This window comes from Magnolia sinica, chromosome 3, assembly GCF_029962835.1.
Source record: "Magnolia sinica isolate HGM2019 chromosome 3, MsV1, whole genome shotgun sequence".
NCBI lineage: Eukaryota > Viridiplantae > Streptophyta > Magnoliopsida > Magnoliales > Magnoliaceae > Magnolia > Magnolia sinica.
In genome coordinates this window covers 16,440,340-16,465,595 of record NC_080575.1, presented here as the reverse complement: position 1 = coordinate 16,465,595, position 25,256 = coordinate 16,440,340, and the positions used below count along the sequence as shown (strand labels likewise).

Sequence of the window (25,256 nt, the reverse complement as noted above, 5' to 3'; positions counted from 1 at the left end):
ACGTTATTATTAAACCATCATCTTTGTTTTGGATTATTAGCGACAAAATTTACTTTAATAAACAAGTTTCACTTTTCAATTCTAAACAAAGTATTCTCTTTTTCATCGTAATAATAATACCTTCTCATTTATTATTATCTTATGCGTTTTTGTCACTTCTTGATTAGTAGAATCATTTCCATATTTTAAATAATTTTCTCATGTTTTCAATATGAGTTTATACTTCTTTTTACCATCTTTAAAAATAAGGGTTTAACGTCCTCAAGTTTAAAACTCATCATTCTTGCAAAATCCCTTTCATGGTTAATTGAAATATTTTTTTCTTTCAATTTATTAATTCTCAAATGCACCACCTAGCTAATGAACAATATAATTTATGCTTTTAAAAAAAATAAAAAATCCAACTTTATGCATTTTTAGATGCGAAAACACTAAAAATTCAAGCAATCTGATTTCTACGTTTTAAATATCAATATAAAATTTTAGATATAATTTTCTCATTATGATCAAGAGTGACTTAAAAAAATTTAAATTAGTCCGAGTTTAATAAGTAGAATTTGCGAACTTATGGTCTATCTAAAATTTAAAAAAGAAATTTTGATGATCTGATTTGTCTAAAAAAAATTACACAACAATTACTATCACTAAGAAAATATATCCATAAATTTTTAACTCAATCTGAGTTAAATGAATATGTTTTTCATTATCTAAAATGGTTATTTAGATAGAATGAAGAGTTGCTAGATTTCTGAAAATCATATTTTGATCATCACATAAAATTTAAACCACATTATCTTGGTATTTAATTAGAATTTTATATGACATTTTAACTCAATCAGATTTAGTCAAAATCTCTTTTCGAAAATATTGAATGCTTTATGCATCTAAAAGCATTAAAATTTTGAAAAAAAAAATGGATATCAAATAATCTATTTTTTTATGGAATCATCTTCACTGTAAATAAAAAATAATAATTTGAATTATTATTTTTTTGCTCAATTTGACTCATAAAGACTCGTGTTATGTTAGTCTGAGGATTTTACCAAACAAGGTCAATTTCAAAAAAAATTCAAATTTGGAAATTTTCATGTTTCAATATTTATCATTTTAGACACTGATCATAAATATGGTATTTTTCAAAAAAGATATTATCCTTTAATTATATTAAGGACATCTTAGTCTTAGCGAAAACAAAAATTTCTAATTATATATATATTTTTTCAAAACAAGAACCTTAAGCATGTCATTATTTTCATTTCATTCATGTAAGGAGCATTAACACGAGGGACACCAGGATAGGCTTCCACATCATTAGATCAAGTCAACATTCATGGGCATCACTAGGGTTTAGATACCCCAGGGACGTCCAAATAGATACCCCAGGGATGTCCAAACGTCTTCACTTATAGGTGAATGTGAGAACCCATCTTGAGATAGGGAAGGGCATGAAGTACTGATAAGCAGATCATCATCTTCCTCAAGTAAGCAAAACATTGAATCCACAACATAAAAGAAAAGAAAATTGAAATTGTATTATTTAATAAATCAATTTGGAATGCTCGACAACCCCACTTATATAAAAGACTTAAACCATAATAGAAGTCATAATTGAACTATAATAGAAATTACTCTAAATGATAATTTTTTTTTAAAATAGAAAGTTCTAAATTAATCTAACTAGAGAATTTTATAATTGAACTATAATCGAAATTACTCTAAATGATAATTTTTGAAAAAAAATAGAAAGTTCTAAATTAATCTAACTGGAGGATTCCTAACATGATTAGGAACAATTTAAAAAAAATGAAAATCTAAAACTCTAAAACGAATGAGATAATACAAAATTAGAATTTATTAAAAATAGTAATGTTTTTCTAAAATCACAATTTATATCTTCAAGTTGCACGTTTTTCAGAAAACTATTGTCGTTAACCCACTCTTTAGATCAAGATGACCCAATAAGCATCGTTACATAAAGATCAATAGGTTATGCGTTCCTTAACAATACTTGAATTAAAAGTTATGGCCGATTTATTGTCTAGACTTTAAACGACAAATTCTCCCTATATGAAATAAAATTTTTTGATCCAGACATGACTGGGGCCCAGTTACATCATGCCCTACGTAGGACTGAGCCCAAATCTGACATACCATGTTCACTTTCATTGAGGCTTCTTTTAATACAGTTGTATCAAGAATATGTCTATGGCCTGCTCTACGTTATATAATTTAGATTTGGGTCTTCTTCCAAAATTCTAAACATGAAAATCCATCATCTATAGTAGGTTTTAAAAGCAATTACAACACATGAGGATTAACATTGCAATTATAAGAAGAAGAAGAAGAAGAATAAATATATTCTAAAATAGAAATATGCATTCTTTACCATTTATAAAATAAGAAAATGAAAAATATATAGTAATGATAAAAACTTTTATAAAAATGAAAAAATTTAGCATTAAAGCTTTAAAACTTTAAAGGAGAATACATAAATTCTCCCATTAATTTACTTGTATTCTAAAACCAAATGCTATATTACTACTTTTGTTGGATTTTCAACTCATGAACAATTGTATACTACTTATATAAAGGATTGGGTACATTAATTCAATATAAGAGAAAAATAAAGAAAAATAAGGTTTATATTAGAACATCTCTTTGGTAAAAGACAATTTTCTACACCTTAATCTTCAAGCTACAAATCTTATTTAAGAGCTTTAACCTTCAAAAATTAAACATTTTAAGTTTTTATACTCGCATACCTTTTACGAACCCTAATTCTTAATCAGATAGAGAGAGAGAGAGAGAGAGAGAGAGAGAGAGAGAGGGGTAATATATACTCGGTAAATCCGAAGTTGATCCTCATGGACTGAAATTTGGTTAAAAATACTTCTAAAACTAAAGAGAATTTTAAGTTTTTAATCTATTGAATAAAAGAGTTGTAGAAACAATAATTAAAAGCAATCAAGGATCCAAGAATGTACTTCTAAGCAATTCACAGTGCCTAGTTTATCGATTCAACTTCAATAACTTAATTGGAATCAAATAAGGATTCCTTCAGATTGGAAGATAAAATAATTAATTCATAATTCAAAATTCCCAACAATATATGAATTTCAATTGAATAATTATCTCATGAAGTACTCAGTAATTGATCACTGAGAGTTCCAAGCATCTACTGTACCCTGAGTCGATAATAGATTAGTGAATTTTACAGATTAATATCTTCTCTAATCTAGCCAATTAATTGCAATTCTAAGCATCCAATGTTCTCGGAGTTTATAATGGATCAATAATTATCTAATTCAAAAAATTCTAACGTAAAATTCAAATCAATTCAATTAAATATCATCATTCAAACCAATGTATTGAATCAAATAAATTAAAACATAAAAAATTAACTAAAAGTTTTGCCCATTAGCCTTAGTTAAGAGATCAGCTAAGTATATGATGTAGGACAAGAAATTCAAGTATGATGTACAAGATTTTCAGGCTTTAGATCACACTAATTCAGAAACAGTTACACAAAATTTCACATCCCACACAAAAGTTCAAGTACTCAATCAAGGAAAATCTTATGCAGATCCAGGCCTACACATGCTAGGGCCGGATCAATCAAAATTATAGACCAAACAATAATTAAAGGAGAGTAAATTCATCCACACACGCACAAAAATAATTCCTTAGTCAAAGGGATTTACAGATTTCAATTCAGCGAACCTTAAAGTTGAAGAAAGTGCATAAAATTGGGGATTTAAATAATTTATGGTTAAGGTTAGGAATTTGGGTGAAAGAGGAGTGAAAGAGAGGAGAGAGACAAACCAGAGAAGCACCACACGCGTGGACAACAGCAACGACCCAGGCGCACGTGCTTGTGATCCCACCCGCATGTGTGTGGGGCCCATGAACCCAAAATCTCCCTCCTTGGGGCTAGTCGTCCAGGGGTGGGCTACAAAACTCCCGAATTTCAGCCCGATCCGATGCACAGTCTGTGCGTGGTGCTCCGCCGAAGTTTTAGCCTCATTGCAGGGCCAGATTCCGAAAATCTATTCTAGAGAGAAAAATGGTTGCAATAGAGGGTGGATTTGAAGCGTAGATGACTGTAGGAATAGGTGAATATGGAAGGTAAGAGATGGGGCGATTTGGGATAGGTGTGGCTCCGCACCACGGTAGTCAGCCATTCGAGGAGTGGAGGGTTTTACACCCAATTGGATCTCTACAATCCAGAAATTTAGAAGAGCATAAAAAAACATAGACCTTTTATTAATCTTCAATGAGAAAAAAGACTACAAAGGGTGCCTATTTATAATAAAACCCTATACCCCAAAACTCGCGCCATGTGCGCAACCTATTACTCGGAGACGAAGTAAATAAAAATAACAACTAATTAAAGCAATCTAAATCGTCCAGGATATTCCTAATAATAATAATAAGCAAAATCCAAAGTACTAGATTAATTAGAATAGTGGGCCATGATCATGAGAACCCATGGTGGGATTCACATGAATATCAGGTCCACTCTAACGAACTAAAACACAATTCTCTAATTAGGAGGCCCTCAGATCGATAGTGGGGCCCTCCTCCTTATGTACGTGTGTAAGGGGCGTGCGTGTGTGTGTAATGTCCCCATCAGTATAGTTAACAAAATAATGAAAACATAATATAGGAAGAAGAAATCGAATAAGTAACGCACCGATGAAACTCCGCCCTAGCTTTTTCTCTCACAAAACGCTAGGATGTTATCTAAACTCGTATAAAACCCTCGCTTAAATAGGAAAAATCCCACCGATTTAAGAAATTCATGAACTTTCGCACTTATGCGTACCATCAATCGATCGAAATCAATCGAGAACCATCGATCGATTAAAACTCTAATCCCCAATCGATTAAAATCATCCAAAACTATCCAACAAGCAATATTAAAAAATCTAGTAATTCTCAATTGATCGAACACATACTTTTGATCAATCGAAAGTGTCAAAAATAGTCCAGAGAGTTCAACCAAAAATTCTGATTTTCTCGATTCTTCTCTCAATCAATCGATGACCTATCGATCATATTGAATATCTGGTCAATGCATCGAAAATTATTATTTTTCTTTAACTTTATTTGCACTTGATCTTTGATCTTCTTTGTCCTTGAAATTCTTGCTTATTCATGATGTTCTAAACTGAAATTATTCATTACTTGATCTTTCTTGGGCTTCAACTCTCTATTTTTTAGCTAAATTTTCTCTTAGACTTCAAAATCCTTTTGCACATTGAAAATTAGTCTAACCGGGTCATATTGACATAGATTTTCATGGAGAAGCACTACAAAATAATGGATAAATGTGCAATATTTGGCGCTTAGCAGGGGAGTGAGACTTAAGGCTATAAATGAGTTGGATACCGTAATGCCCATGTCTGTTATTTGACAAATACATATTCAAATATTATCCAAAGAAGTTGGGGGGAGATTTCCAAGTCTTAAATGTGAGACCTAATTGGCTGTAAATGGGTTGGATACCGTAATGTCCATATTCAATATTCAACAAATACAGATTCAAATACTAACTAAAAGAAGTCATATATAACAAAGATACAAACAATAAAGTTGGAAATAAGTCAGGTAATCGAATATCCAACTAATATCTATTTTTTAAAATAAGTTAATTGCCTAATAAAATTATAACCAAATAAAAATAGAAAAAAAATAATATTTTTGCCATAGATAAACACCTATTAAATTAGTAATAAAAATAATTACTTCCTCATAACATAATTAATCAATGGTAAGCTAAAAATACTAAAGCATCAAATAAAATTTTATTGGTTTTAATAAAAGAAAAGGTCAATTAATAATAATGGTGACCACATTAACTTCATTATCTACATTTACATCTATCAACATCGAAGAATATAATATACCACATTTTAGTATTTAATATTTTAGTTAACAATCTTAATCCCTAGTTAAATTATGAAAATGCCCTCGAATAATTGAATACGCATATATGGATATGGAAACATCCATATCCGATCCGATTAGAAGTTGGGTAACTAGACAATTGGGTAGAATTTTTTTGAATTTGGTAAAAATCTCATATTTGTATATGATTTTCTCGTGTTAGATAGATTAATCAGGTAAAATGATATCTTTTGTTAGGCGGCCTAGTGACTCCTAGGATGTTCCTTGTGTATAGAGTTTCACATGGGCTTTGGTGAGTAGGCTTTCTCACTTAAATTGCATGTGAGCCATCAGCTATCACTAGGCACTTGGAATGTCTTCTCACGCATGCACTACACACCTTATTATGCACACCATCTTACAATTTTCTATATTATCATCGTTTTACCATCATGTGGGCCCGTCCCAAACATGATCCTACATGGTGATCACAAAATTTCACATTTGGATTTTGACAGATTACTACCTAAAGAAAACATATATTTAAAATATAAATCAACATTGTTTTTTTTTTTTTTTTTAAAACCTTTAACCTAAAACAATATACATGAACTCGCAGCTAACTAAGTCTGTCAACCTAAGTTATCTTTTATAGTGAAGCAATAGATACAACAAGATTACATACTATATATATTTATTTTGTTTGACTATTTATACCCTACACTTTCCACTATACTAACCTAATTATATGCTCATGTTATCTTGAGTACATGTGACTAACCCTTAGGTCTAAGGACATTTATATATGGTATTTATGAGTGTATGCTTCTTACATGAGACTTATGAGCATTCCTCATATGATATCATAATTCAGTATCCACACCAACTATATTGAATATACATGCCTATACTAATGTGAGTAAAAAAATCAAATTGATCGAGATGAAAAAACACCACTTAATACAAGTTATCGGATATGACAACTCTACTCATGTAGTAACACCAAAGATGTGATGGTTTTGAATAACGTTTTCATGGATAACGTAATCAAGGTCATATCTCTTATACAACACTGGCATAATCATATGTACAAGGCATGATACAATACTCGTGAAGAACTTCAATCACAAAGTCAATTATAATGCACATATTAGTGCAACCTTGATGCTTAGGGTTGTACGCATGGTTCATGTTACACTTGTTGAAACAATATTCATGAGAGTTTAAGGCATTAATTAGGTTTTTAGGGCACAAACCCAATAACAACCATTTCATTTGGGATGCAATATAATGTTTTACCCATTTATTTCTTTTGTAGGTTATATTTTTACCTAAGACTAGCGTGATTTTTGCAAATATATCTTCACATTTGTAGTGGACTTGATAGATGGATAAGATCTTGTATCCGTGTACCATGATTGCACATGTTTTTGGCATGTATAATACATTAACATTGAGGTCATTTGTACTCATGAATATGAAAAATGGATAAATAGCATACTTAACAGACCACTTGCATGCTCTATTCAAGCTGGGTAAGATCATCCTATGTGTGAACCATTTGCTATTTACCATTTTCTTGCATCATGCTTGACAAATGATGTGTTTTGAATGAAATAAGATGATATGTAATATGATATATATAATTTAGAAGACCTAACAGTAGATGGGTATTTTATGTATAGAGTTATTATTAAAATTTAGTATTTACTAGTTTTATTATTTACTTTTAATTAAATAGATATTAGAGTATTTTACAAACATTATACCATTCGAAAAATATTTTAAAATATAGTAGCTTTTACTGCACAGCCGACGAACACAACTTTTATTGCATGGCCCAAAATACCACAACCATCTTGGTTTGTATTGGTTCTATCTCCGATTCGCTAATCCATATGATTCTTTTTAGGGTCTTTTCCTTCTGTGATATGACTAGGGCGGTGGGTTCTTGATTTCTGCAGCTCGAATTCCTTTATTTTATTTTATTTTTATTTTATTTTATTTTATATGTGAATTGGGAACAATTGCCTGATTGAAGTGATTTTTTTTTAAAATTTATATTTTAAAATATAATAGCTTTTACTGCACAACCGATAAACCAATGTTATACTTCTCTTCTTAACCATTGACATGCAGCCCAAGTTGCCCAAGTTAAAAAGACCATGATACATCACATCAACTCTTATACCTCCGTGGCCCATCACATCACCATGCAAACCAAAAAACCTATGTAACCCTTCACATCCACTCTACAAAATAAACATTAGGGCTGCAATTTTGGTTTAGGTGAACTTAAACCAGACTAATTCAACTTAAGTTTGTGTTGGGTTGTCAATATCCTTAGGTTGGGTTTGGGGTAAAGAACACTAACCTGATTTGGAGCTGGGTTGGATTTGAGTTAGGTTAAGTTCTATTGGGAAAAATCAGATGTATTTGGGTCTGATTAGGTCAAGTGCGGAAGACTGCGGGTTGCATCCTCTTCTGGTTGGATTGCGCTTCGGTTGACCGAACACTCGACCCAACGGGCTTGCGCGACTTCTAAAAACCCGTGTTTGCATAACCAACGTCATTTGGGTTTCCTGTGTTAGGGTCGGAAAACAGAAATTCCTGTCACAAATCTACTCCGTTCATCAGTTTTGCAAGACAATGATAGGAGTTGATTTAAAGATTGAAACATATTCAAAACTCAACTGGGCCACACCACATGAAACAGCAGGGATTGAACGCCTACCGTTGGAAACTTTGCCGGGGCCACAAAAATTTTGTATCAGGATGATATTTGTTCCTACAAGTTATCTGAGTGGTAATAACCACACAAACGGTATAGATATATGAAAATCATGGTCGGAGGAAGGTTTCAACGGTGATCGTTTCTGATCCTATTGTTTCTTGTTGTGGGCCCACATGACCTTTGGATATGACTGATTTTTCGATTACTACTCTATCGTGGTCCTGCAAAACTGATGTACAGAGTAGATTTGTGACGTGAATATCTGTGAGCCCCACACTGCTTCTGACTACGTGAACAAGGTTACTTTCGTCATTTAAGTTGCTATTCTCGTAATTCTTGTAAAACGTGAGGGCGATTTCAGTAATTATGCATAAAAATATGGTAATCTATAGTGATCCTCTCCTTTTCCTTCCTCCCTCCCCTTATTCTCTCTCTTCGTTGTTTTCTTCCCTCTCCCCCTTCAAATCCTTTCTCATGGCGACATCAGAAATCGATTTCTCGCAGCCTTTTCTCTCCAATCCCTCTCTGTATTGCTGATCGAAAACCCTCTTTCCTTTCCTCCTCCGATCGCTTCCAACGGCCGCGATCCCTCCGTTGATCGTTTGATGAGCGATCGTGTGGTAAGTCTCATCGGCCCCCCCCCCCTCCCTTTTTTTTTTTCTTCTTTCTTCTTCTTGCCGTCTTTTCCTTTTCTTGAATTCTGCGTCTTGGATTTCTATTGTTTGTATTGGTTCTATCGCCGATTCGCTGATCCATATGATTCTTTTTAGGGTCTTTTCCTTCTGTGATTTGATTACGGTTTTTTTTTTTTTGGGTGAATTGGGAACGATCGCCCGATTGAAGTGATTTCTTCTTCTTTTTTTTTTTTTTTTAAATTTTCTGAAATCGTGTGAGTTTTCGATGTAGCTTTCGCTCTCAAGGGCTGATTTTTATGATATGAGCAAGTTAGAAAGTATTTGAGAACCGTACGTGTCATGTGGGCGTAGGGTATATGAGATCAGCTTGTTCTTATGGTGGGCTGATGTTCCATATCTCTATGCTTACACTAGACGGCTAATCGTAACCCTCCAGTGGAAGAACTTTGCCCTTTGAAGAATGCGGACCGTTACTTCTTTTTGCCTTTTGTTAATCTTTTAATGCACATTTGTAGGTTGCCATTCCGATGGTTAGGGTTTGTCCGGTCAATGTGGGTTGAGTTATGGACCCTGCACATATAGGGTCATGACCACCTTGGGTTTTGAGTTATGGACCCTGTACGTATAGGGCCATGACCACCTGGTGAGTGGTCAGGATCTCGTCCACATTTGCCATGTCCATGGTCTTTTGAAGTTGGAAGGACAGTTCCATGTCTGTGTCTGACAAAGAATTCGGATCTATTAATGGAGGAACATAGCATGCTATGCTCACCGTGATACAATTTTTCCTGCCAATGTGTCGCATGTGCAAGAGATCCGAGCCTTGCAACTGGTGGGACCTTCTGTGAAAATCGCTGATCCATTCATCAGTTGGGCCACACCTATATGTTGGGTCAGATCTTCTGATGTTCACGATCCAAGGAATGATCAACTTGATTTTTGCTCCAGGTGATCTGCACATAGGCCTCAACTATTGCTTGGCTGAGATCTCCTGCACATGTGAGTGTAGCGTGGTAAGCTTTTGTATGTGATCATTCCTCCAATTAATAGTTGACAATTGTTTGATCATTTAGACAGGTTATCGTCTCTGCAGATTACAATTTAACACTTGTCATTTGTGAAAGCATGTCTTTAGATGTGCTACTTATGATTTTTCTTACAGAACTTGCTGATTGAGGATGTTGGTTCCATATTGGTCTTTGATATCTCGGATGATATGATACATACATGTCAGATTTTTGGTCCCTGACATGGTTCAATATTTGCATCTACTGCCAATGCATCACTAAACCATCCAAAATTCATTTAGCTACCGATGATACATGGTGCGTATTGTCTGACATGCAACAGCGTTGTTTTGGGGGCTGTGATATGTGCTCCAATACCAAGACTTCAAATCTTGGATGTAAAATTAAATAGTTTGATATGTGAATTTGGTGATAGAGGTGCGTATTTGATATCTCTATGAGGTTCATTCTCATTTGGGTTAGAATTTGATATCTATGATGTTCATTGTCAAAAAAGAAAAAGAAAAAGAAAAAGAAAAAGAAAAAAAGACATCTATATTATGTTATTAAATATGTTCTATTGTTAGGAATCGGACAGGGATTGGAATTGTTGAGGCATTGGTTGTTGGAGAGACGTTACTTCGGAGATGTCTATAGGTTATTGTTCTATGTATTATTCAGCTCTGTATCAGTCAATGCATTAATTTGCCTTCTGCCTGAGAATTGTTTACTGGGGAACCAGGTTCTCTTGAATTTGTTATGAGTTTACAAGGTTGCTTACGTAATCATTTTGCAGCAGTTTGATTCAATTCCTGATAGTGACAGCTCGTGAATGAAGCATTTGGTTCCTTGCCGTTTTGTCTTGACTGTAACAGCTCACAGAAACATGTTTGGTGCCATATAAAAAAAACATAAAGAATTTGCTGCAAGTACCACTTCATTTTATAGAATAATGAAAAAGTTGAGAGAGGGATAGAAAGTCTGTTGCGTGGTGGAGGAGAGTTCCTTGGTCATATGCGTTCAGAAGCAACTAGTGCCATATCTCATGTCTTGCTTTTAGGAATGCACCTTGTGATGTTGAGATAATTCTTAGACCAAAATCCTAGACTTGCTCCAGACCAAAAATTTAAGGCTCTTCCTTGTTACAAATTTGGAGAACTTGTTGAATTTCTCTAGTACTAGATATGCGCACAATTGCTTCCAATTCAAAAAGCATTCATAACCTAATTTCAAGTCATTTTCTAATCTATTAATTATCTCTCTCTCTCTCTCTCTCTCTTAATTTTTTTTTTTTTTTTTTTAAAGATAACAGAAACTATATTAATAAAAACAGATTACAGAGAAGGAGGATCCTCCCGCTGAGTTAGCTGAAGGGAAGACCTCCGATAGAAAGCAAAATACATTCCTTAACATTTACTAAATTAGAGGCCCAATCTGCGAGATACTGCTGAGCTTTCTGAGCACTGAGCAGTTGAATCCGCCGATTTTGATATGCCATTGAAAGTTGAAACATCTCCCGTTTCTTTCTTCCCAAACAGACCACCAAACAGCCATCAGGCACATTCTCCAAAGTGTGGTTCTTTGTTTCCCGAGTTTTGGACCAAGCCAAGCTTGAAACAGACCATTGGCTGTGTTCGGGGAACACCAGGGAATGTTGAAGAATCTGAGAATAACTGACCACACCTGAACTGTGAAAGGGCAATGAACGAACAAATGATCCACTGATTCCTCAGAAGCCATGCAGCAGAGGCAAATGTTTGTGATCGTCATTCCCCTCTTCCTCAAGTTATCAACGGTCAGCACTCTCTTCTTTGCAACAAGCCAGCTGAAAGCTGCAATCTTTGGGGGGATTTTGAATTTCCACACTTTCCCTATCATGTCCTTAACCACCGCTGCAAAGTTTGAGTCTATATAAAAGTATAAAGACTTAACCGAGAACAGAACTGAGCTATCCCGCCTCCATACCTGTCTTCACTCGTCTGGTCAGGCTAACAGACGATGATGCGACGTTGAAGAGTCGCAAACTCCTCAATCTCCCAATCGTTAAGATTTCTTCTACAGATGATATTCCACACGTAATCATCCCTGACTTTTGAATAACAGTCAGCCACCTAATCTATTAATTATCTTGGATCATTTGAGCTGTATTTGCATGGATTTGGAGGGGTTTTTGTTCGATTTTTTTTTTCCTGAATGCTTCTTGTTGAAATAATGTGGCTGAGAAGCATAAGGTGGTTTGTTTGATTTCTTTTTGTGTGATATTGCAAAAATAAGATTTTACTAAAATAAAGAGGATATAATGGTGGGGCAAGGTTTTCTGTGGTGGTTATTATGATGATGAAAGATGAAAATAAAGGGCTGAAAGCCATAATACCGAAGGCCCCTATGAGGGAGGTTGCGAATGCCAAGTCATTCAGGCTTCCAGTTAATACAGAAATTTGGGGTTTTTCGGTTTCCTCTCATCAATCTCTATCGGATGAATTTCATGTGCTTTTAGTAAGAACCAAACTTCAAGGCTAATAAAATAAGATCCATTTCTATAAGAAATTCTACCATATAAGAAGCACTTAATTCATTGGACCTCCTCTTGTGGGCTTTGCTGGGTGTAGGCAAGTCTTGGAAAGTAGTCTGGCTTCTTGTTAATATGGGAATATTCTGGTTCATATAGAAGGACCATAGCAGTCTGCATTTCCAAAACACAGCTCTTCAGTTGATAGGGTAATTCACTCTGTCAATTGCGCTGTTTCGGAGTGGGTTCCTTATGTTCAAGCTGCACAGTCTGCTGATCTTTCTTTTTTGTTCTAGCCTTTCGGCTATGTTTTCTTTTCCCATTATCTTGCAGTTTTTTTTTTTTTCATATAAATTTCAGTTACCTATCAAAAGAAAAAAAAAGCTCTTAGATTTTCTCTGCAATGAGAACATTGAATTAGGCCACAAAGATTGAAGGGAACAAGTGTTGGTCTTCCAGAAATGGGATGCCATCACCAAGGTAGTGCATTGTCCTTTAACCATTTGATTAGGTTAAACAAGTTAAAAAATAACACTTCAATTGGTATTGTAGACTATGGTAGGCCTTTAATTCAACCCTAGTCCAAGGAATGCAAATGCCTTCATTGAACTCTATCACTCTGGTCAATCTAGAAAATCATAGATTACATGGTGCTTAGTATTGAGATAAATTCGCGTGGTAACCAAGGTATTCAAAATCGGTTACGTTTCGGCCATAACGGCCGATACATAACAGTAATGGTTAATACCGTTACGTGTTACGGGGTCGTAATGGCCACCCCCTCTTTTTTGTGCCCGTAACGGCCGTTACATTCCATAACATACCTTTTTTTTCTTTGTTTTTTTTTTCTTCTTCTTCTTCTCAGGCTGCTGCGGCTGCGGCTACGGCTACGGCCCTTCTTCTTCTTCTTCTTCTCCCTCTCTCTCCTTCTCCTTTCCCTCTTTTCTTTTCGGTTTCCCTCTCTTTCTTTTCATTTCGGTATTGGAGAAAGGAATGGACTGACAGCCATGCACTTAAAATTTCTTTTTTAACATGTTCTACGATGCATGCTGAATAGTGCACTTGCACTGTTTTGTTACGTGGGCCCCACCTTGATTTATGTGTAGTATATCCATGCCATCCACTATAATGTTTATTTTCCATCGAACCTGTTGATAAGGTCACATAGACTTTGACCTTGATGAAGGGAGAACACATAGTAGCTTGATCCAAAAAAAAAGTCTTAAGAAATTTTTAATGGTGGGAATTGAATCCACTTTTAAAGGGATATCACTAGTGGTCCACCTAAGATTTAGATCTATCTGAATTTTTGGACCATGCCTTAAAATGAGTTGGCAAAACAGATTGATGGCAAATACATCGAGGTGGCCCGCCTGGCCCACTAGTGGTCCACCTGAGATCTAGATTTACCTTTTTTTTTTTTTTTCCAATGCCCTTATAAATGAGTTGCCAAAACGGATGGATGACATGGATATATAATACATAATCGAGTGGACCCCAATACATGGCCCTAAAAATTTATACATGATGTATATATTAACTCAAAATTAACCAATTAAATTTTGGGACCATTGTTGCTAAGTCACAATCCCAAAATTAAATAATTCCTACAATTTTCACCATTAGTTTGCGGACACTTGTTTTTTGAAATAAGACCATTTGATATTTTTCATTTTTCATTGTCCAATAAATGTCCACCAATCCATTAGTGGGATAAGTGCCAATAGATTGCATTAATTTAAGGCTAGTTTGGGGCATCAAATGGTCCCCAAACCAGCCCCGAATTGACAACACTATTTACCTCAATTTAATTTTAATTTTTAAAAAGATTTATGGGGGAAGATGATATTAAATTGTTAGGTATATGAATTACATAATAGGATACAAAAGTCCCTAAACTCTATATATTGAAATTAAATGCATGTGATTCACAAAGTATGCAATGCACTAGTACTACAAATAAAAGGAAAACTTGAAAATATAAGATGTTTTGGTATTACATTCATTATAGTAAATTTATATAGCTATTATATAGTTACAAAACTAAATATAAAAGGTTTGTAATTAAATTCCAGGTTGTCAGGTTCATAAATCCATCAGACAACCTGTCACGCCCCAGACTCGGTAACCGGACTCACAAAGAACCCGATGGCCGGTTCTAGCCGCAACAGCCTCCGTAGTATCCTATTCTTGGCTCCTGAGCTGGTAGGGGAAGCAAACCGGAAGACTGAGGGTCCTGAGTCTGTGCCAGCTGGGTTGCGATACATACTGGACCCAGGGACCGGACATACGGATATCCCCTATGCTAGTGCTGCGGCTGCTGCTGTCTTTGCTGCTGTTGTCTCTGTTGAGGAGGTCTGCCTGGTTGCCTCCGCTGCTGAGGAGGAGCCCTAGGAGCGGCGGGTGGAAGCTGCGCTCTTTGCTGCTGTTGAGGAGGACAAGGAGGGGGCAACTGCGGTGGCCTCTGCTGCTGAATGGGGAGATGACACTCACGCCTCCGATGCCCGGCCTGTCCACAGCCGAAGTATACACCAGAAAAGGGGCCGAAAGATGAAGCGGCTGGCGGTGCTGATGATGAGGAAGAAGCTACTGTCTGAATCGCGGGCTGTCGAAACCCTGATCTGCCCCTCCGTCTTTGCTGACGGAGCTGCCTAGAACTGGCGGCTGGTGCTCTCCTCTTCCGGTCTCCACCGGAACTCTGTTCTTTCGATCTTTGGGTCATAGCCCAGTCCTCCTCATAAACCAGTGCCCGATGAACAACCTGGTCAAACGTCTCAAAATAATGCCCTACCACACGGCTACGAAGGGCAGGGCGCAAACCAGTCACAAAATGACGGGCCCTCATCTTCTCATCGCTGGTGAGATGAGGAGCAAATCTAGACAGCCAAGAAACGGGCCTCATACTGAGATACGGTCATATCACCCTGCACTAGGGTCTCAAACTCAATCGCCCGCTGGATCTGAACATGCTTAGGGAAGAACTTCTGGTCGAAACGAACCACGAACCCCTCCCATATCCAAACAAACTGAGGTCCGACAATCCTAGATACAGATGACCACCAATGACGGGCCTCACCCTGAAGAAGATAGGTCGTAAGGGATACTCTTTGACCCGCAGGACACTGAATAGTGTCAAAAATCCTCGCAACCTCAGTGTGCCAAGCCTCGGCGGCAGAAGGGTCAGGGTCACCACTAAACCTTGGGGGATCATGTTGCCGGAACTCTCGAGCTATCGCACTAGCACGTGGTAAATCAGACTGCCCAGAAACCTCGGCAGTAGCTGGCTAATGGGTCTGCAATGCGGTGGCAACAAGCTGCATTAGCTGCTGGAAATGCTCTGCTCCTATAGGTAATGTCGGAAAGGCAGGGGCGGCACTCGCCTCAGGCGGAGGCACGGGTGCAGCCGGTGGAGCAGGAGCCTCCGAAATCAGAACAACTGACTGAGGAGGGGGAATAGGTGGGGGAACCGGAGCAACTGGAGGAGTGGGCACTACAGGCTCAACTGGAGGAACAGGCTGGATCGGGACCTCTGGAATCGGATCCTCAACAAAAGGAGTAGGATGTGCTCGAATAGGACGGGTCCACGGGCACCACGATCACGGGCACCATGGCCACGGGTGCCTCGACCACGGGCACCACGTCCACGTAGCATTGTTTGCAAAATAATGACGACGTAAGGAATCAGGACAATTATAGGCTCAATACGGAGCGAAGGGAAGAATCTCGGAATACTACTTGTCCTATGTTCTTGGCAGACATGCGATGTTATCCTGAGTCATCCCAGAATTACTTGCTATGCTCTGATACCAACTCCTGTCACTTTATGGACAGCAAGGTCCAGATTTTTATCTTCCTGCTGTAGCAATGCTGCTGTCCCTGACTTTTGCACCCCATTTGAGTGGGCCCAGGTCCATGTAAATTTGGAAAAATGCAAGGACAACCTTCCTATACAAGTATACAGCAAGGTAGGGTCCACAATGGTGGCCCACCATTTCAAAATCAGGCTGATATTTATAATTTTCCAGCAAACAGTGTGGCTGAACAGTCCAGATTTTTCTGGACTGTCAACTCCTGTCACGCCCCAGACTCGGTAACTGGACTCACAAGGAACCCGATGGCCGGTTCTGGCCGCAACAGCCTCCGTAGTACCCCATTCTCGGCTCCTGAGGCAAGTTCCGATCCTGGGATCCTACAAGGAGGATTTCCATAACAGTATAATCATTCCAATACGAGCATACCCAAGATCACAACATGTATATCTGAGAATCACAAAGGGCACACATCACAAAATCCACTAAGAATTTGAACTTTTACAAGTTTACATCAGGCTCAAAAGGACATACATTAGATAATAGGAAAAGAGAGAGAAATCAACAACACTGGAGTCCTCAAGCTCAACTCTACTCCACGCTCTGCCTCTACGACGCTTGTTTAGGATCACTTGCATGCATCAATCGTGCATTAGCTTATAGAAGCTTAGAGGGTGGTGAAAGTGTGTCAATGGTGTACAGAAGAATAGCAAGAGGTACAAGGAAAGAACATGCTCAATGAGAATATCACTAGCCTTACGAAGGCTTATCATGAATACCATGTAATGAGTACCGGACGCCATACTAAGGCAATGCATGAAGGGGCTTACACAGCCAATGCTAATGCGATGCAAGTAATGCCAGTGCTCATATCCAAACCATATATCAAGTACATTTCCAATCATAAGGAAATCACCGGGGTCCAATACACTACTGAATGACTGCCGCTCTACAGACCCCGTGCAATTAAACAAGCGTAAGATACCTCACTACCCGCCTGTGGACAGCCAATCACCAGCAAGGCCCAACGGTAGCGGACCCATTTACGAGCTGGTCGGACTCAGCCTAGCAATGCCTCCTCACACCAAGCAGGTAAGGCCACACCTCTATCCAATCGACTATACGATAGTGGGAGTCGTGGCCTAACGGTATAAGGCTCTCGTGCGCTTATATATTCTACCCCGTCACAGCGTTGGAGCAGATCCTTGGTACCATGGAAGTTTTGGGAATTTCACCCATGGGCATCCTATGCACCTGGTATGCTCAAATAATATTTCTGGTGTCCACACATACGGTTATCCACGAACGTCCCTGTGGAGGCAAGGCCCTGATGAAGCAAGGGCTGTATCATCATGAAATGCGATGGCAATGCATGAGTCACACACACGAATCATGCACTAGCCGCAGGCACATAATGTGCACGAGAGGAGAAACTCCATCCCTCAATGACCACCACACAATGCAATCAATTCATACAGATGATGCATATGGGTCACGAAATTTAAGTGGGCTACCTGTGGAAATTATGGAATCCTCCATCCTAAGGAGGGTCAAGGTCTAGGCATGTAGACAGGTATTTTAAGAACAAGAGAAATCCTCTAGTAGGGGCCCAGTAATTTGGGATGGCCCACATGCTAAGAGAGAGCCATGGCCCTAAAGAGGGACGGTCCTAGCCAACCCAAGGTGGGCTTTTAACCACCTATAAAGGCCTCTATGGGCCTACCTTAGGGCCACCAAGGAGGACATCCAACCTCAACTGGGTCCCAAAAAGGTAGCCCGCTACGCATATGATAAGAGATCTAAAGTCTAAGCAATGTATAGTCTAGTGGGCCATACCCCAAGCCCAAATCATAAGCCATGAAGTGCCCTCAAGTGAAGTTTGGGCCCAACCATAAGGATCATGGGTTCACTCATTGTGGTGGGCCCAATGGACAACCCATTTTCCTAACATATGAGAAATCCTTATATTTAACACAGGTAAGTTGGGCCTCACATCTCGGCCCAAGTATGGATTTATTATAATGGGCAAGCAAGGGCCCAACTACTTGAGTATTTGGCCCATAAGACCCATCATAATGGTGAGGTAAATATAGGACCCAAGGGCCCAATGGGCCTATCAAAAGTTCCAGCCTAACCAAGGCTATAAGGCCCATTAACTAGAAGACTAGCCCGAGAAGAATCCAATTGAAATGAGCCTTTAATCATGCACTAATTAAGCCCAAAAATAAAATTAAAATTGTAAGATAACCGACTTAAATCTTCCCCAAATCTAATGGGCCATACTGCCCCAAAACAGACATTTATGGGGCGGCAACATTGGGCCCATTGCTGAATTTCCAGCCCACCCGTTTTCTGGGTTTGTTGGAGTCTAACAAATAAATTGATTTATAATATTTATTTTCTGATGACCCACACATCACTGTGGGTCCCACCAGATGAGAGGGGAATGCACAACACACACTAGGAGTGGGCCATGCTGCTGGAATACAGGTCCAACAATAGCCCAAGGTAGGGCCGTCCCATGGTGGGTAGCCCTACGGGCCTGGGTATTTGGCCCAAAATTGACCCAAATTTGCAGGCCGCACCATGGTTAGCTCGAATGTCAGTTGGGTCTGAAAATTTGCAGAGTGACACTTCCATGGGTGGGCCACACCCTCACAAAATTTCAGAATTTTTGGGTATTCCTAAGTATTTTAATTAATTTAAATAAAACATTCTGTCCAGAAAATCAGATTGACCTGGACGTCCCAACGTGGTGGGCCAGTCCGGCCCTTGCCACGGTGTGCACAGGGGTCCATTGGTCCCAAAATTTTGTAGGTGGGTCCCACCATGGGTGTACCACCTTCCTGTAAATTTTCATAATTTTTGGATACTCAGAAGTATTTTAATAAATTCAGGAGTTACAATGTGTCCAGGGTGGAATGTTGCTGGAAATAACTGTTCTGAATTTGGGCCTTCAAAATTTTTGAAATTTGGACCCAAGGTCCTTCATCAAGTCTACAACATGGTGGGACCCAGAAATATGGCCCACCTTCTTAGAAAGTATTTTTAAAATTTTGTTTTTATGGGACTGCTGCTGGACTGCATAGCAGAAATTTCTGGCAATCCAGTATGTTGGCCCACCCCTTTGGATGCCCAAATGGGATCCCTTGGCCCTGAAATTTTGTAGGTAGGTCCTACCATGGGTGGGACACCTCCCTGCAAAAATTTAGAATTTTTGGTATAGTAAAAATATTTTATTTAACTCCTGCAATTTATGGACAGCAAGGTCCAGATTTTTATTTTCCTGCTGCAGCAATGCTGCTGTCCCTGACTTTTGCACCCCATTTGACTGGGCCCAGGTCTATGTAAATTTGGAAAAATGCAAGGACAACCTTCCTATACAAGTATACAACAAGGTGGGGTCCACAAAGGTGGCCCACCATTTCAAAATCAGGCTGATATTTATGATTTTCCAGCAAAGTGTGGCTGGACAGTCCAGAAAAATCTGGACTGTCCACCCTCCTTGGCCCACCCTTTTAGGTGATCAAACAGGGACGGATGAGGGTGAAATTTGTCATACTTCTAGGTGGGGTCCACACCTCTAGAAATAATCAAATAGTGGAGGTAAAACATCCTTTAAATCAGTCCATAGACTATGCCAAAAACAATCCAAAAATAGTCCAGAATTTTTCTGGACAGCAAGGTATGTCTTGAAATAACTAATCATAACCACTAATTTAAAGGGGGAAATACCCTATAAGATTAGTGTTGTGGTCCACCTCAGTGGGCCCCACAAACTTCCAGACAAAAACCCCTTCACAAAACCCATTGCATGCATCCAAATAGGAGCAAATAGGGTGTCAACGTCCAAGGAATGGATAGCCATGGGCATCCACCTTGCTTGGATGGTCTGGATATTCCAGGGCCCCTAAGTGGGCCACACACATCAGAAATGAAGGATAGATTAAGGGAAAAAAAATTCGGCCACAAGGGAGGGTCTCCGCCACTATTGAGGCCCTCCCTTCATCACAACAAATACATGTCATGCATTGATTCACATACAAACTAGATCTAGCTCCATGCATGTACTAGGAATTAATCATATGGTGGGAGTGCCTTCTCCCACCAAAATCTATGGTCTAGATGACCCCTACATGATATGCATCAAAAGAAATTGCCATGATGGGGTCCATGGAGAATGGCCCCATCCATGGATCATGCATGCAAGAAAATAGGCCATTGGCCTCAATCATGGAGACATGGGGGACCTCCATCATCACTTGATGGGTCTCACAAGTCTCTAAAGATGAGATGAAGGAAGATTTAAGAGCACCCACCTTGTTTGGATCTTCAAAGTTCTTGATGCATTGAAATCCTTAGGCTTCAAGGACCATGAATGAAGGGTCAAGATGGAAAGTGGAGGATTAGATGAGGAGGGAGATGGAAGAAATGTGGCTGAAATTTTCAGTAAGGTAGGATGTTTGGGTGATCTTGCAAGGAAGAGATGAGAAAATGAAGGAAAAGAGAGAGAGATGGAAGAGTAGTAGAAGTGTAATGATGAGGGTGTAAGGTCATTATGAGTTTTGGTAAGAGAACCCATCATAGCACATGGGGTAGAGAATCCAATGCTGGTCTTGAGAAGAAAATCCATAATGAAATTGCTAGGCCAGGGCTATAAGTAATAGGCTAGGTAGCCATAGGTAATGATGGAATCTAGGGTGATGTCACCCATCTAGGAGAACGTGCACAAGCACCGGGTGGGTCTCACATCATGATCAACGGTCCAAATATTGCTCGGCCTACATCTTTTGATGGACACGTCGAATTTACGCATGAGACGCGACGATGGAACCGCAGCGATGATGCGGTTGCTATGACACTAAATTTAGGTCCATCCGGGTCGGGTCTACGTGACGGACTCGATGAAGAACGCAAACGCTAACCGAAAGTCGTGGGTCACCGGAATTCTACCGGTAGGACTGCGGGACCAAAATAAACGAGATGCATACTCTCAAACACATGCATACATGCGAACTCGGGTCGGGTCTCACAATCCTCCCCACCAACAAAGAAATTTCGTCCTCGAAATTGATAAAATCGGAACAATAAAGATGCATAAACATCATCATATATGTATACCTCAATCATCAAGCACAAGAGAAGATAATGCAAGAAATACAAGCAATCAATCATTGAATAAATGAGGATAACACTCTCTGATCTCGGCCTCGCGTTCCCAAGAGGAGCCTCGGCCTCCGAATGATGACCCCATTGCACTTTCACCAAGGCAATGACCTTGGTCCTGAAGACCTGCTCCTTCCGATCAAGAATACGAATCGGCTGCTCAATGTAAAAAGCATCCTCATGGACCTCAAGTGGCTACCAATCAATCACAAGGATAGTGTCTGACCTACATTTCCGCAACATAGAAACATGGAATACATCGTGGATCGCGGACAACTCGGGAGGTAAGGCAAGCCTATAGGCCACAGCGCCTACGCGCTCGGTAATCTCAAAAGGTCTAATAAATTTCGAGGCAAGCTTGCCCTTCACACCAAAACGAACCACGCCTTTTATAGGCGAGACCTTGAGATACACCATGTCCCCGACTGCGAACTCGAGGGGTCGATGCCGATGATCAGCAAAACTCTTCTGTCGGCTCTAAGCTGTGCATATCCTCTGCCTAATAACATCAATAGCCTCTGATGTTTGCTGCACAAGCTCAGGACCTAAGAGACAACGCTCTCCTATCTCGGCCCAACAACTAGGAGATCCGCACAGTCTACCATAAAGTGCCTCAAAAGGAGCCATGCCGATAGTCGCCTGATAGTTATTGTTGTACGCGAACTCGGCGAGGTGTATATGCTCATCCCAACTACCCACAAAGTCGATCACACAAGCCCTGAGCATATCCTCAAGGATCTGGTTGACCCTTTCGGTTTGCCCATCCATCTGCGGATGATAAGCGGTACTGAGACGCAAAGTAACCCCCAGCGCCTGCTGGAAACTCTTCCAAAACTGAGACGTAAATCTGGAGTCTCAGTCTGAAATGATCGAAACTGGAACGCCGTGCAGTCTCACAATCTCCTCAATGAACACCTTTGCAAGCCGGTCCATTGACCAGGAAGCACGCACTGGAATGAAATGAGCCGACTTCGTCAGATGGTCAACGATAACCCTGAGACGCAAAGTGACCCCCAGCGCCTGCTGGAAACTCCTCCAAAACTGAGACGTAAATATGGAGTCTCGGTTTGAAACGATCGAAATTGGAACGCCGTGTAGTCTCACAATCTCCTCAATGAACACCTTTGCAAGCCGGTCCATCGACCAGGAAGCATGCACTGGAATGAAATGAGCCGACTTCGTCAGACGGTCAACGATAACCCAGATGGTATCGTGATCGCGCTGAGTTCTCAGCAAACCTGCAATGAAGTCCATCGATACGTGCTCCTACTTCCACTCTGGAATGCTCAACGGCTGCAAGGGATCAGGGGGTCTCTGATGATCGGCCTTGACACGTTGACATGTGTTACACTCGGCCACAAAACTCGCAATCTGGCGCTTCATCCCTTGCTAGAAGTACTGCCTCCTCATATCACAATACATCTTCGTGGAGCCCGGGTGGATAGTAAGTCTCGATCGGTGTGCCTCGGCCATTAGATCACGACGCAACTCTGGTACGTCCGGGACACAATCGGCCTCTAAAGCGCAACCCACCATCGGAACCAATCTGCTAATCTGACTGCTCCACAGATGTGGCCTCTGCTCGGTACTCCTGAAGTGACTCGTCCGTTTGCTGAGCTTCAATCACCTTAGCCACCAAAGAGGGTTGAATCGATTAACTCGAAAGCTGAACAATGGAAGACTACAGGCCGAACTCAAAGTCATACTCTGAAACATCCTCGAGCATTTGCCACTCTCGCACCATCGTCTGTGCCACCAGGCCTCGTGGCTGACGGCTGAGCGCGTCCGCCACCACGTTTGCCTTGCCCGGGTGGTACTGAAGGTCAAAATCATAGTCTTTCAGCAACTCCATCCATCGCCTTTGTCGCAGGTTCAACTCGGACTATGAAAATAGATACTTCAAGCTCTCATGATCCGAGAAGAGCTCGAACCTGACCCCATATAGATAATGCCTCCACACCTTCAGTGCGAAAACGACTGCTGCGAGCTCCAAATCATGGGTGGGGTAGTTCAGCTCATGGACCTTAAGCTGGCGCGAGGTATATGCCACTGGCTTCCCGTGCTGCATCAGTACAACACCCAAGCCGACTCTAGAGGCATCGGTGAAAACAACAAAACCCTCACTCTCGTCAGGGAGAGTGAGAACAGGAGCGGACGTGAGGCGGTCCTTCAACTCCGTAAATGCCTTCTCGCAGGCGTCACCCTAGATGAACTCGGTGCCCTTCCGCGTCAACCGGGTCAGCGGTGCTGCAATATGGGAGAAACCCTCAATAAACCGTCGATAATATCCCGCTAGACCAAAGATATAGGCTGAGCAATATTTGGACCGTTGATCATGATGTGGGACCCACCCGGTGCTTGTGCACGTTCTCCTAGATGGGTGACATCACCTTAGATTCCATTATTACCTATGACTGCCTAACCTATTACTTATAGCCCTAGCCTAGCAATTTCATTATGGATTTTCTTCCCAAGACCATCATTGGATTCTCTACCCCATGTGCTATGATGGGTTCTCTTACCAAAACTCATAATGACCTTACACCCTCATCATTCCACCTCTACCACTCTTCCACATCTCTCTCTTCCTTCATTTTCTCTTCTCCCCCTTGCAAGATCACCCAAACATCCTACCTTGCTGAAAATTCCAGCCACATTTCTTTCGTCTCCCTCCTCATCTAACCCTCCACTTTCCATCTTGACCCTTCATCCATGGTCCTTGAAGCCTAAGGATTTCAATGCATCAAGAACTTTGAAGATCCAAGCAAGGCGGGTGCTCTTAAATCTTCCTTCATCTCATCTTTGGAGACTTGTGGGACCCATCAAGTGATGATGGAGGTCCCCCATATCTCCATGATTGAGACCAATGGCCTATTTTCTTGCATGCATGATCCATGGATGGGGCCATTCTCCGTGGACCCCATCATGGCAGTTTCTTTTGATGCATGTCATGTAGGGTTCATCTAGACCATAGATTTTGGTGGGAGAAGGCACTCCCACCATATGATTAATTCCTAGTACATGCATGGAGCTAGATCTAGTTTGTATGTGAATCAATGCATGACATGTATTTGTTGCGATGAAGAGAGGGCCTCAATAGTGGTGGAGACCCTCCCTTGTGGCCGGATTTCTCCCTTTTTTTCCCTTAATCTATCCTTCATTTCTGATGTGTGTGGCCCACTTAGGGGCCCTGGAATATCCAGACTGTCTAAGCAAGGTGGATGCCCATGGCTATCCATTCCTTGGACGTTGAGACCCTATTTGCTCCTATTTGGATGCATGCAATGGGTTTTGTGAAGGGGTTTTTGTTTGGAAGTTTGTGGGGCCCACTAAGGTGGACCACAACACTAATCTTATGAGGTATTTCCCCCTTTAAATTAGTGGTTATGATTAGTTATTTCAAGACATACCTTGCTGTCCAGAAAAATTCTGGACTGTTTTTGGATTGTTTTTGGCATAGTCTATGGACTGATTTGGAGGATGTTTTACCTCCACTATTTGATTATT

At 40.0% G+C, this 25,256-nt stretch overlaps 1 protein-coding gene across 4 annotated transcripts in view; it reads left to right on the top strand.

Annotated features, from left to right (window-relative positions):
- Positions 1–9,034: 9,034 nt before the first annotated feature.
- LOC131239614 (cyclin-dependent kinase F-3) overlaps positions 9,035–25,256 on the top strand; it is a 43,948-nt gene continuing 27,726 nt past the window's right edge. For 3 of the 4 annotated variants that reach the window (XM_058237400.1, XM_058237402.1, XM_058237399.1), the window contains exon 1: positions 9,037–9,247. The gene's annotated coding sequence lies outside the window, so the exon portion shown is untranslated. Of the gene's footprint in view, positions 9,248–25,256 lie in introns of all 4 variants that reach the window. The other variant, XM_058237403.1, reaches the window with a different exon arrangement.